Raw genomic sequence first — 10,216 nt, forward strand, 5'->3', positions numbered from 1 at the left:
ACGTCTGGCCAAATTTTGATTATATGTAATATAAGATGGCTTTACCAAGCTAATTACACAGTTATACAAATCTGCGTGATATTCAAAAGATGAAACTACGCAGAAACTAGAGAAAGGGGTGGTAAACATGAAAATAAAAGCAGCAAAAACCTTACCCTATAAACTGCGCATATTGTTCAAATGTGAGAGACTTCATGTAAAAGATTCGGCGTAAACTTGCGAGCAAAGCTCGAATGTTCATGAGCCGGGATTCCGGTTTCGATAACACCACCGGCATAGATGTATCATAGTCGAATTACGCGGACGAACTCAGAAAGCACAGATCAAAGCCCGTAGTCTTCAACTAAACTTTGGTTAAAACGACCTTTTTTGTTAAAAAATGAGGGTTGGTCATATTATGAACACTTGAACTTGAGTTTTTGTTTCTAAACTATCTTAAAAAGCTAACATGTGTAGGTCGGAATCGAACCCGGGTTGCCTCGACAATAAAAACTTTCATACCATCTTGACCAACGGAGGAATTCGTACATACTACCGTTTATATAAATTTGTATACTAGTAGTTAAGGTAGTTCAACTTCGGTACCGCATTACCAACGTTTCTAAATTTTGAATAAAAAAAAAAAAAGAGTAATGCGCATGTGTTTTTATAATGTATACCCGGTACTATGGTGGCTGATTTCTGCCATTTCGTGTTTTCGCGTCGGCGAGGCGAAATGTCGAAGTAACGAAAACACAAAAGATCGAAATATTGCTATTTGTCGTGTGTTCGCCTTTCGACATTAGAGGCGAATACACGAAGTAACGAAACATTGAAGGCGAAATAATGAAATTTCAGAGGCGAACACACGAACTTTAGTATTAATCACTTTTCCTATCGGCGGGTTTTAAAACTTCGTTATTTCGCCTTCAATATTTCGTTACTTCGTGTATTCGCTTCGGAAGACCAAAGGCGAACACATGAAAACTGAGCTGTTTTCGACCTTTCGTTACTTCGGCCAGCCGACACAAACACACGACAAATGTAAGGGTCTGCCTTAATACACTATAACAATGGCGCAGACTGGGGCTTAATGTATATATATGAGTCGCTTCACGAGAAAACCAACAAAGTGCGTTTGCGATCAGCATGGATCAAGACTAGCCTGCGCATCCGCGCATTGTGATCTGGATCCACGCTGTTCGCTAACGGTTTCCCTATTTGCAATAGGCTTTGAAAGCGAACAGCATGAATCCTGACCGGTCTGGATCCATGCTGGTCGTAAATGCACTATGTTGGTTTTCTCATGGCGCGGCTCATATATGAATTTTATACCAGAACTGAAATACTTGAAGAGTGACATGTTTTATTGCATATGAAACATTTTCTATCAAGAACTGAGAAAAAGAAAATGTATAAATTGTAAAACACATTATCTAGATAGCACTCAAAGTTCAGGTCGGCGTAATGATAATTATAGTTGGTTGACCTGGGTCGTAGATCGTAGATCAAACATCAGAAATGTGTTCAGAATTAGTTGACCTGGGTCGTAGATCGTAGATCAACAATTAGAAATGTGTTCAGAATTGGTTTAACTGGGTCGTAGATCGTAGATAAACCATCAGAAATACGTTCAGAGTTGGTTGAGCTGGGTCGTAGATCGTAGATCAACCATCAGAAATGCGTTCAAAATTGGTTGACTTCAGCCGTAGATCGTAGATCAACCAATAGGAATGTGTTTATAGTTGGTTGACTTGGGTCGTAGATCGTAGAACAACCATCAAAAATTTGTTCAGAATAAGTTGACCTTGGTCGAAGACCGTAGATCAACCATTAGAAATGTGTTTATAGTTGGTTGACCTGAGTCGTAGATCGTAGATCAACCTTTAGAAATGTGTTCAAAATTGGTTGACCTGGGTGGTAGATCGTAGATCAGCCATCAGAAATGTGTCCAAAATTGATTGACCTGGGTCGCAGATCGTAGATCAACCATTAGAAATGTGTTCAAAATTGGTTTACCAGGGTCTTAGATCGTACATCAACCATCAGAAATGCGTTCAGAGTTGGTTGACCTGGGTCGTAGATCGTAGATCAACCATCAGACATGCGTTCAGAATTCGTTGACCTGGGTCGTAGGTCGTAGATCAACCATCAAAAACGCGTTAAAAATTGGTTGATCTGGGTCGTAGATCGTGGAAAAACAATGATTAGAAATATGTTTATAGTTGGTTGACCCGGGTCGTAGACCGTAGATCAATCATCAGATATGTGTTCAGAATTGGTTGACCTGGGTCGTAGAACGTAGATCAACCATCAGAAAAGCGTTCAGGGTTGGTTGAGCTGGGTCGTAGACCGTAGATCGACCATCCGAAATGCGTTCAGAGTTGGTGGCACTGGGTCGTAGATCGTAGATCAACCATCAAAAACGCCTTTAAAATTGGTTGTCCTGGGTCGCAGATCGTAGTCCAACCATTAGAAATGTGTTTATAATTGGTTGACCTGTGTCGTAGATTGTAGATAAACCATCAAACACGCGTTTAAGATTGGTTGAATTGGGTCGTAGGTCAACCATTAGAAATGTGTTTATAGTTGGTTGACCTAGGTCGTAGATCGTAGATCAACCATTAGAAATGCGTTCAGAATTGGTTGATCTGGGTCGCAGATTGTAGATCAACCTTCAGAAATGCGTTCGGAGTTGGTTGACCTGGGCCCTAGATCGTAGGTAAACCATCAGAAATGTATTTATAGTTGGTTGACCGGGGTCGTAGATCGTAGATCAACCATAAGAAATGCGTTCACAGTAGGTTGACCTGGGTCGTAGATCGTAGATCAACCATTAGAAATGTATTTATAGTTGGTTGACCTAGGTCGTAGATCGTAGATCAACCATCAGAAATGCGTTTATAGTTGGCTGACCTAGGTCGTAGACCGTAGATAAATTATCAAAAATGTATTCAGCATTGGTTAACCTGGGTCGTAGATCAACCATTAGAAATGTGTTTATAGGTGGTTGATCAGGGTAGTAGATAGTAGATCAGCCATCAAAAACGCGTTAAAAATTGGTTGACGTGGGTCGTAGATCGTAGATAACCGTTAGAAATGTGTTCATAGTTGCTTTACCTGGGTCGCAGATCGTAGATCAACCATCCGAAATGTGTTCAGAATTGGTTGACCTGGGTCGTAGATCGTAGATCAACTGTAAGACATGCGTTCAGAATTGGTTGACTTGAGTCGTAGATCGTATATCAACCATCAGAAAAGCGTTTAAAATTGGTTGATCTGAGTCGTAGATTGTAGATCAACCATCAGAATTAGTTGACCTGGGTTGTAGATCGTAGATCAAACATCAGAAATGTGTTCGGAATTAGTTGACCTGGGTCGTAGATCGTAGATCGATCAACTATTAGACTGTGTTTATAGTTTGGTAGAATTGGGTCGTAGATCGTAGATCAACCATCAGATATGCGTTCAGATTTGGTTGACCTTGGTCGTAGATCGTAGATCAACCATCACGAATGCGTTCAAAATTGGTTGACCTGGGGCGTAGATCGTAGATCAACCATCCAAAGCGCGTTTAAAATTGGTCGACCTGGGTCGTTGATCATAGATCAACCATTAGAAGTGTTTTTATAGTTTGTTGATCTGGGTCGTAGATCGTTTATCAACCATCAGACATGTGCTTATAGTTGATTAACCTTGGTCGTAGATCGTAGATCAACCATTATATATGTGTTGATAGTTGGTTGACCTGGGTCGTAGATCGTAGATCAACCATTAGAAACACGTTTACTGTTGGTTCGCCTGGGCAGTAGATTGTAGATCAACCATCAAAAACGCTTTTGAAATTGGTTGACACGGGTCGTAGATCGTAGATCAACCATTAGAAATGTGTTTAAAGTTGGTTTCCCTGGGTCGTAGATCGTAGATCAACCATCAGAAATGTATTCAGAATTGATTAATCTGAGTCGATCGTAGATCGTAGATCAACCATTAGAAATGTGTTTATAGTTGGTTGACCAGGGTCGTAGATAGTAGATCAGCCATCAAAAACGCGTTTAAAATTGGTTGACTTGGGCCGTAGATCGTAGATCAACCATTTAAAATAAATGTTCATATTTGGGTGACCTCGGTCGTAGATCGTAGATCAACCATTTGAAATGCGTTCAGAATTGGTTGACCTGGGTCGTAGATCATAGATCAACCATCAGAAACCCTTTTAAAATTGGTTGATCTGGGTCGTGGAACGTAGATCAACCATCAGATATCGTTCATAGTTGGTTGACCTCGGTTGTAAATTGAAGATCAACCATCAGAAATCTGTTCAGCATTGGTTGATCTGGGTCGTAGATCGTAGATCAACCATCAGAAATGTTTATAGAATTGGTTAACCTGGGTCATAGATCATAGATCAACCAACAGAAACTCGTTTGAAATTGGTTGCCCAGGGTCGTAGATCCTAGATCAACCAATGTATATTATGATGTGTGAAAATAAGTTACGGTACGGTCACTGAAAATCAACAATTTATTTTTATTATGTGGACTTGACCTTTTAGCAAGGGACCACCTGGGGCAATTCCTATCAAACATCTTATTGTATCAAACAATCAAACTTTTGTCTAAACACTTTTATTGATATTTGTAACAAAACACATCAACAATTTCATGTGTTCAAGATTTTCTGTAGGCCTACGGAGAGGTAGCAAATTTTCTGTGTTTTGTCTATATTCCAAGAAAACAGATATCAAAGACCTACGATCGATTTTAGTCGTACTATCTTTGATAAGACGGACCCTTGTTTCTTATGCGCAACACATTGACTCATGCTGGTGAATATTTGTAACAAGTTATTTCAGAATCCCTTCATGCATAAAGACGTTATGGCCCGGACACGAGCAATGAACCGACCCTATTTTCTGAAATTTGACCTCAAAGTGTGACCTTAACATTTGAGATTGGAACTGTGTCTTGTGCGCGACACATCATCTCATGATGGCAAACACTTGTGTCAAGTTATTTACAATCTGTTAATGCATAAAGAAGTTTTTGCACTGTCACGAAAATTTGACATTATGTGTGTGTGTGAAGTTTGAGAGAGGTAGGTTTTATCATTCAATTCATTGCAGGACCAAATTTATGAAGACACACATACAAACAGAACGACTGTATGGTGATTTCCCCTTTGCGGGATATAAATATGAAACTTATTACAGGAGCAAGGGTCCGATATTTAATAAATTAGTCAGTTACTAACAGGCAGTGGTCTATTTTACGAAAGTCGCAAGCATTGGAAGTTGGTACAGTACTGCAAGCAAACATGCATACAGTCAGGACATCACACCGAATCCTCTTTCATTGACGATTATAAACAAATTGGAGGTTTTAGCAATTATGTGATTTTATTTTACCAAAGTAGGGTTTTTTCCCCACGAAACAATGGGATTTATATTTAGATCATTCTTAAAGCAAGGCGATTTTGTACTTCTACCCGCCAACAAAATGTGCAAAATTAGCTGTCAATCCAGTTTGTTTTGCTATACTTTTAATTGTAAACAGAAAAACACATTATATAAAGAAAAAATCATGTTCAGTTTCCGATGAAATTTAAATATACACACCTTCATAGCACAGTAATCACTTCAAAATATATTTTTCCCAAATTTTAGCGGCCAGTTTATAGTTTGATAGGCGAAGATACACATCTTGGCATTTGTTGAATGCTCTGTGTTAGCCATATCATGGTTACTTTGGAAATGTTAAAGTTGCAGCTAACGTTACTTCCAAATCTCATCTGATGCCAATTGTTACATGTCGCAAGATTTATTCGACCGAGAACTGTCACAAATGATACTGCATACTAGTAGTTTATTCGGCGAACAACATAGCAAAATATCATAGTTAAGTCTTAAAATCACTGAAGGTAATGACTTCAATCTTGGCATAATTATAGGTAAGTGGTGATGAGACTTGCACCAGGTACGTACGTCAAATGTCACAGCATGGCCAAACCCTCTTATATCATGTGCCCAGAGTTAAACTTTATAGCAGCTCTTCAATGTGTTTACTTTAAACTTTACATTTAAATGGGTGTCGGCGAGTTGATGTGCAGAGCGCAAGAAGGTAGGTCAAAGTTCAAGGTCGAAAACGTAGTTCAAATATCAAAGTGGTCCATTGTAGTTGTTCCAAGACCACAATTTCTAAACTGTTCAAGGTTAAAGGTAAACTTTATAATTGGATATAGATTGGTGATAATAAGACGAATTGCGAAGTGCGACAATCAACACTACTCCCCTTATACACATATTAACACCCCCATATTTAAACAAACAACAACAAAAATAACACACCTTCTGCCTTAATATTCGGGTCTTGTGAAACCATCGATTTTGATTTATCATCATATTATTGGGAGTCCTCAAACGTCAACGAGCGGGTTTGATAATGCCTACGGCCCGACCATATGATATTATTTAGTTATATTGTACTGTAAAACCTATAAAGAAAAGTCAGGAATGTTGTATGGCGGAATATTGAAATAATTATATCTAGAAAGGTTTTATGTTAATGTGTTAATTGTTTACATCCATAATTGTATTAAAATATTAACTGCAGTGATTCTAAGGCGCAAAAGAAACTTAATACGTGTTCATTATACTATCAATTCATTAATATTGGTGAATGTCGCCACCAGAATTGACGAAAACTCGCGCATGCATTTAGTTTGGTTTCGTGAATTGTTTTTCAATGTCATTAAATTAACAATAATTCGTGTGAGTTTTCAATTCATGTGTCTCTGGAAATATATTATCTGGGAGTTTGTCAGAATGAGGGACATGACTCCATATACACAACTAGGCTTGGAAAGCCAGTGTGCCATGCCAATTTCCATATACTAAAATGTCGTGCGCAGGAGATGAGATATCGTGCGCACGAAAAAGATGTCGCAAGCTCGAGATAATATGTCGTGCGTTCGAGATAAGATGCCGAGCGCACGAGATAAGATGTCGTACAATGATAGAATATGTCGTGCATTCGAGATAAGATGTCGTTCGCCTGAGATAAAATGTCGTGCGTTCGAGATGAGATGTCATGTACCCGATATAAGATGTGGTGTGCACGTTATAAGATTTGGTGCGCTCGAAATATGATGTCGTGAGCACGAAATAAGATGTCGTTCTTCGAGATAAGTTGTCGTGCGCACGCGATAAGATGTTGTGCGCACAAGATAAGATGTTGATAGCACGAGATAAGATTCGCGCGCACGAGATAATCTAATCCTTAAAGTTAAACAAAATCATTTCCTAAAGTACGCACACCTTGAATGTGGGTTTTATACTGACTAAGGTTAGGATTAGGTTAAACCTAGGTTTTTAGTGTACATTCAATGCATGTGTATGTTAGATGAGGAATAATTAATTTATTCTACGTGACAGGTGAGCTTAAAACCGGCGAGCAATTTCATACAATAAGAAAAAAGGCAATTATTGAAAACAGACTCGGATCAAGGGCCGCAGTCAGAGGGCTCGTCCTCCCCAAGTCGGGTGATAATTTAACTATACTCATCAAAGTTGCACACAAAATTGCGATCCAAAAAAAATCAACAGAAGCCACCATTTCATTACTTTACTTCGAACAAATTCTGGAGGGAGTTGGGGGTACCCTTTTGTCAATATTTTCAGGGGAGCGGTGGTCAAGTGGATAATGTGTCGGTCGCTCAACCCAGGGGTCGTGGGTTCGAGCCCCAGTTGGGTCACGACCATGACTTCGCATATAACACCAGTACTGTTTTTTTTTTCCAGGAAGCAGATTCGAGAGTGGTTACAATAAGCGTGAATCTTTTATCACAATCGTCAAATTAGTATAAATTAAACTAAATATTTTGAGCTAGCATGAATTCTAGTCAATCGGCATTTAAAGAATCAGATTGCGATCTTTCACCTGGCTCTTCACTACCTGCTCGATATTCAGATTGAAATTTTGACTTTGATTTTCGAACTTGTTCGACATGCAGAGCTAGATTTTCGTAACGTCGAGCTAGCTTGCAAATAAAATTAATGCAAGATCGAAATCCAGCTGTTTCAAAAGTAAGTTTCACATTAAATCACAGTTTTAAAGTCGATTGCTTTGAAAAATCAAGCAGGCTTGAAATATAATACCGGGAATAATCTACATTTATATTTTAAAAAATGAATTTTGATATATCTGATCTAGCACTATTTTTAATCTTTGATTTATGATCTTGAGCAGATCGAAGTTTCAGAACTATATTGAAATTCAGCTTTTCAAAATTTGAAGTACGATTTTCGAGCTGGCTCGACACTAATTGCTTGCTCGATAGTTGACTTTAAAAAATCAATATCAGTCTTTGAACAGGCTGTTCATTCAATATAAGATCGAAATTTGCTTTTGGAATATTATGAATTTCGATCATTGTTACTGGCCCGAAATTAAAAGCTATTTTTGTAATTTTGTCGTTTTTCTATGGAAGCGTCCTGGTGCCAGTAGAGACATTTTAATTTGTCTTATGTACAACTTACTATCTCCTACGTAGGACTTAGTATTTCCTGCGTAGGACATAGTATCTCCTACGTAAGACTTAGTATCTCCTATGTAGGAGTTAGTATATCCTACGTAGGACATACTATCTCCTACGTAGGACTTAGTATCTCCTACGTAGGACATACTATCTACTATATTAAGTACTGCGTACAACTTAGTATCTCCTACGTACAAGTTAGTATTTCTTACGTAGGAGTTAGTATCTCCTACCTAGGACTTAGTATCTCCTACGTAGGATTTAATATCGCCTACGTAGGACATATAAAGTACTACAAGTACTACATATGAGTTAGTATCTCCTACGTAGGACTTAGTATCTCACGTACTCCTCCTACGTGGGACATAGTATCTCGTGTTATACTGCAATAAACCGACCTTTATAACTATGCTGCGCGCGCACCGTGATTTAGCTATGTAGGACCACATTCTTATCAGATCGCATTTGTAACAGGTGTTACAAATGCGATCGCATATGTAACAGGTGTTACAAATGAGATCGCATATGTAACAGAAATCAAGCACATAATTATGTAACAATTTTTGAGACGAATGTGATCGATGCCGATTTCTGATATGTCATCTGATCATATTTGTCACATGTCATTTTCGATCGGAAAAATGAACAAAAAAGTGCATTTTACACCTGAAACACATTTGTAACATGTTTTAGCTCACTTATAGGAAGTGACAAAGTAAGCTATTGTGATCAACCTTTGTACGTCGTCCGTCGCCTGACCGTTCGTCCGTTCACATTTTTCTTGTGAATACGATAGAGACAACATTTATTATTTGATTTTGTTAAAATTTGCAAAGAACTTATATATATCTATGATATCTCGGTTCCTTTCGAAAACCAGCCATATCACCTTATTCTTCTAGGAGTTATGGTCCCTGAGATGGCAATAATTATTGAATTTAGCCTTGTGAACGCGATACAGACCACTTTTTTGTTTATTTTGACTTAACTTGCACGCAACTTATATATCTATAAGATCTCGGTTCCTTTCAAAAACAACCGTACTATAGGTATCGCACAGTAATAAGGCGCTTTGAAATGTAAACAAACAAAACAATAGCATAAATTTAAGTCAATACACAACGTTTACGCTGCAAATGGTAATTCCTCGTTGGCCGAGCTGTAACTCTATCCGTCTTACACTTTGTCGTCGGGAGTTCGATTCCAGGGCCCGTAAAAAGTATTTTGAAAAGTGTATTTGATTTTTTTTTCAATACGATTCAACGACAACAACATAAGTTTGTTAATCTAGTACTAATCCACCGACAATTTTTAACAGTGACGTAATTTTGTTAACAAACTATAAATAACCATGGTATATCCCTAAACGGATGTATCCTTATAATAGATAGAAATATGTTCTTATCATATGAGAAACTCTAAGTAAGGTATAGCCCAGTGGATGTGATGGCTACTTGTCACGCAGGCGATGTAAGTTCGAAACCAGTGATAGACGAGGTATATATTATGTATTTCTTGTATATATTGTTGAAAGACCAGTTTGATTTGGAAAATGTTTTTACATTTTTTCTTGTTAGTTTTAGGTTTTTTTTTTTTTAATTATCAATCATTTTTTTATTATGAAGTACACCAAATGTTAATGCAAGATATGCCTGTCTCACCGTCAGTCCATTGTGCTTTAGAATAGATATTGCTTCCTCGT

Source organism: Mercenaria mercenaria, chromosome 13 (genome assembly GCF_021730395.1).
Source record: "Mercenaria mercenaria strain notata chromosome 13, MADL_Memer_1, whole genome shotgun sequence".
Classification (NCBI taxonomy): Eukaryota; Metazoa; Mollusca; class Bivalvia; order Venerida; family Veneridae; genus Mercenaria; species Mercenaria mercenaria.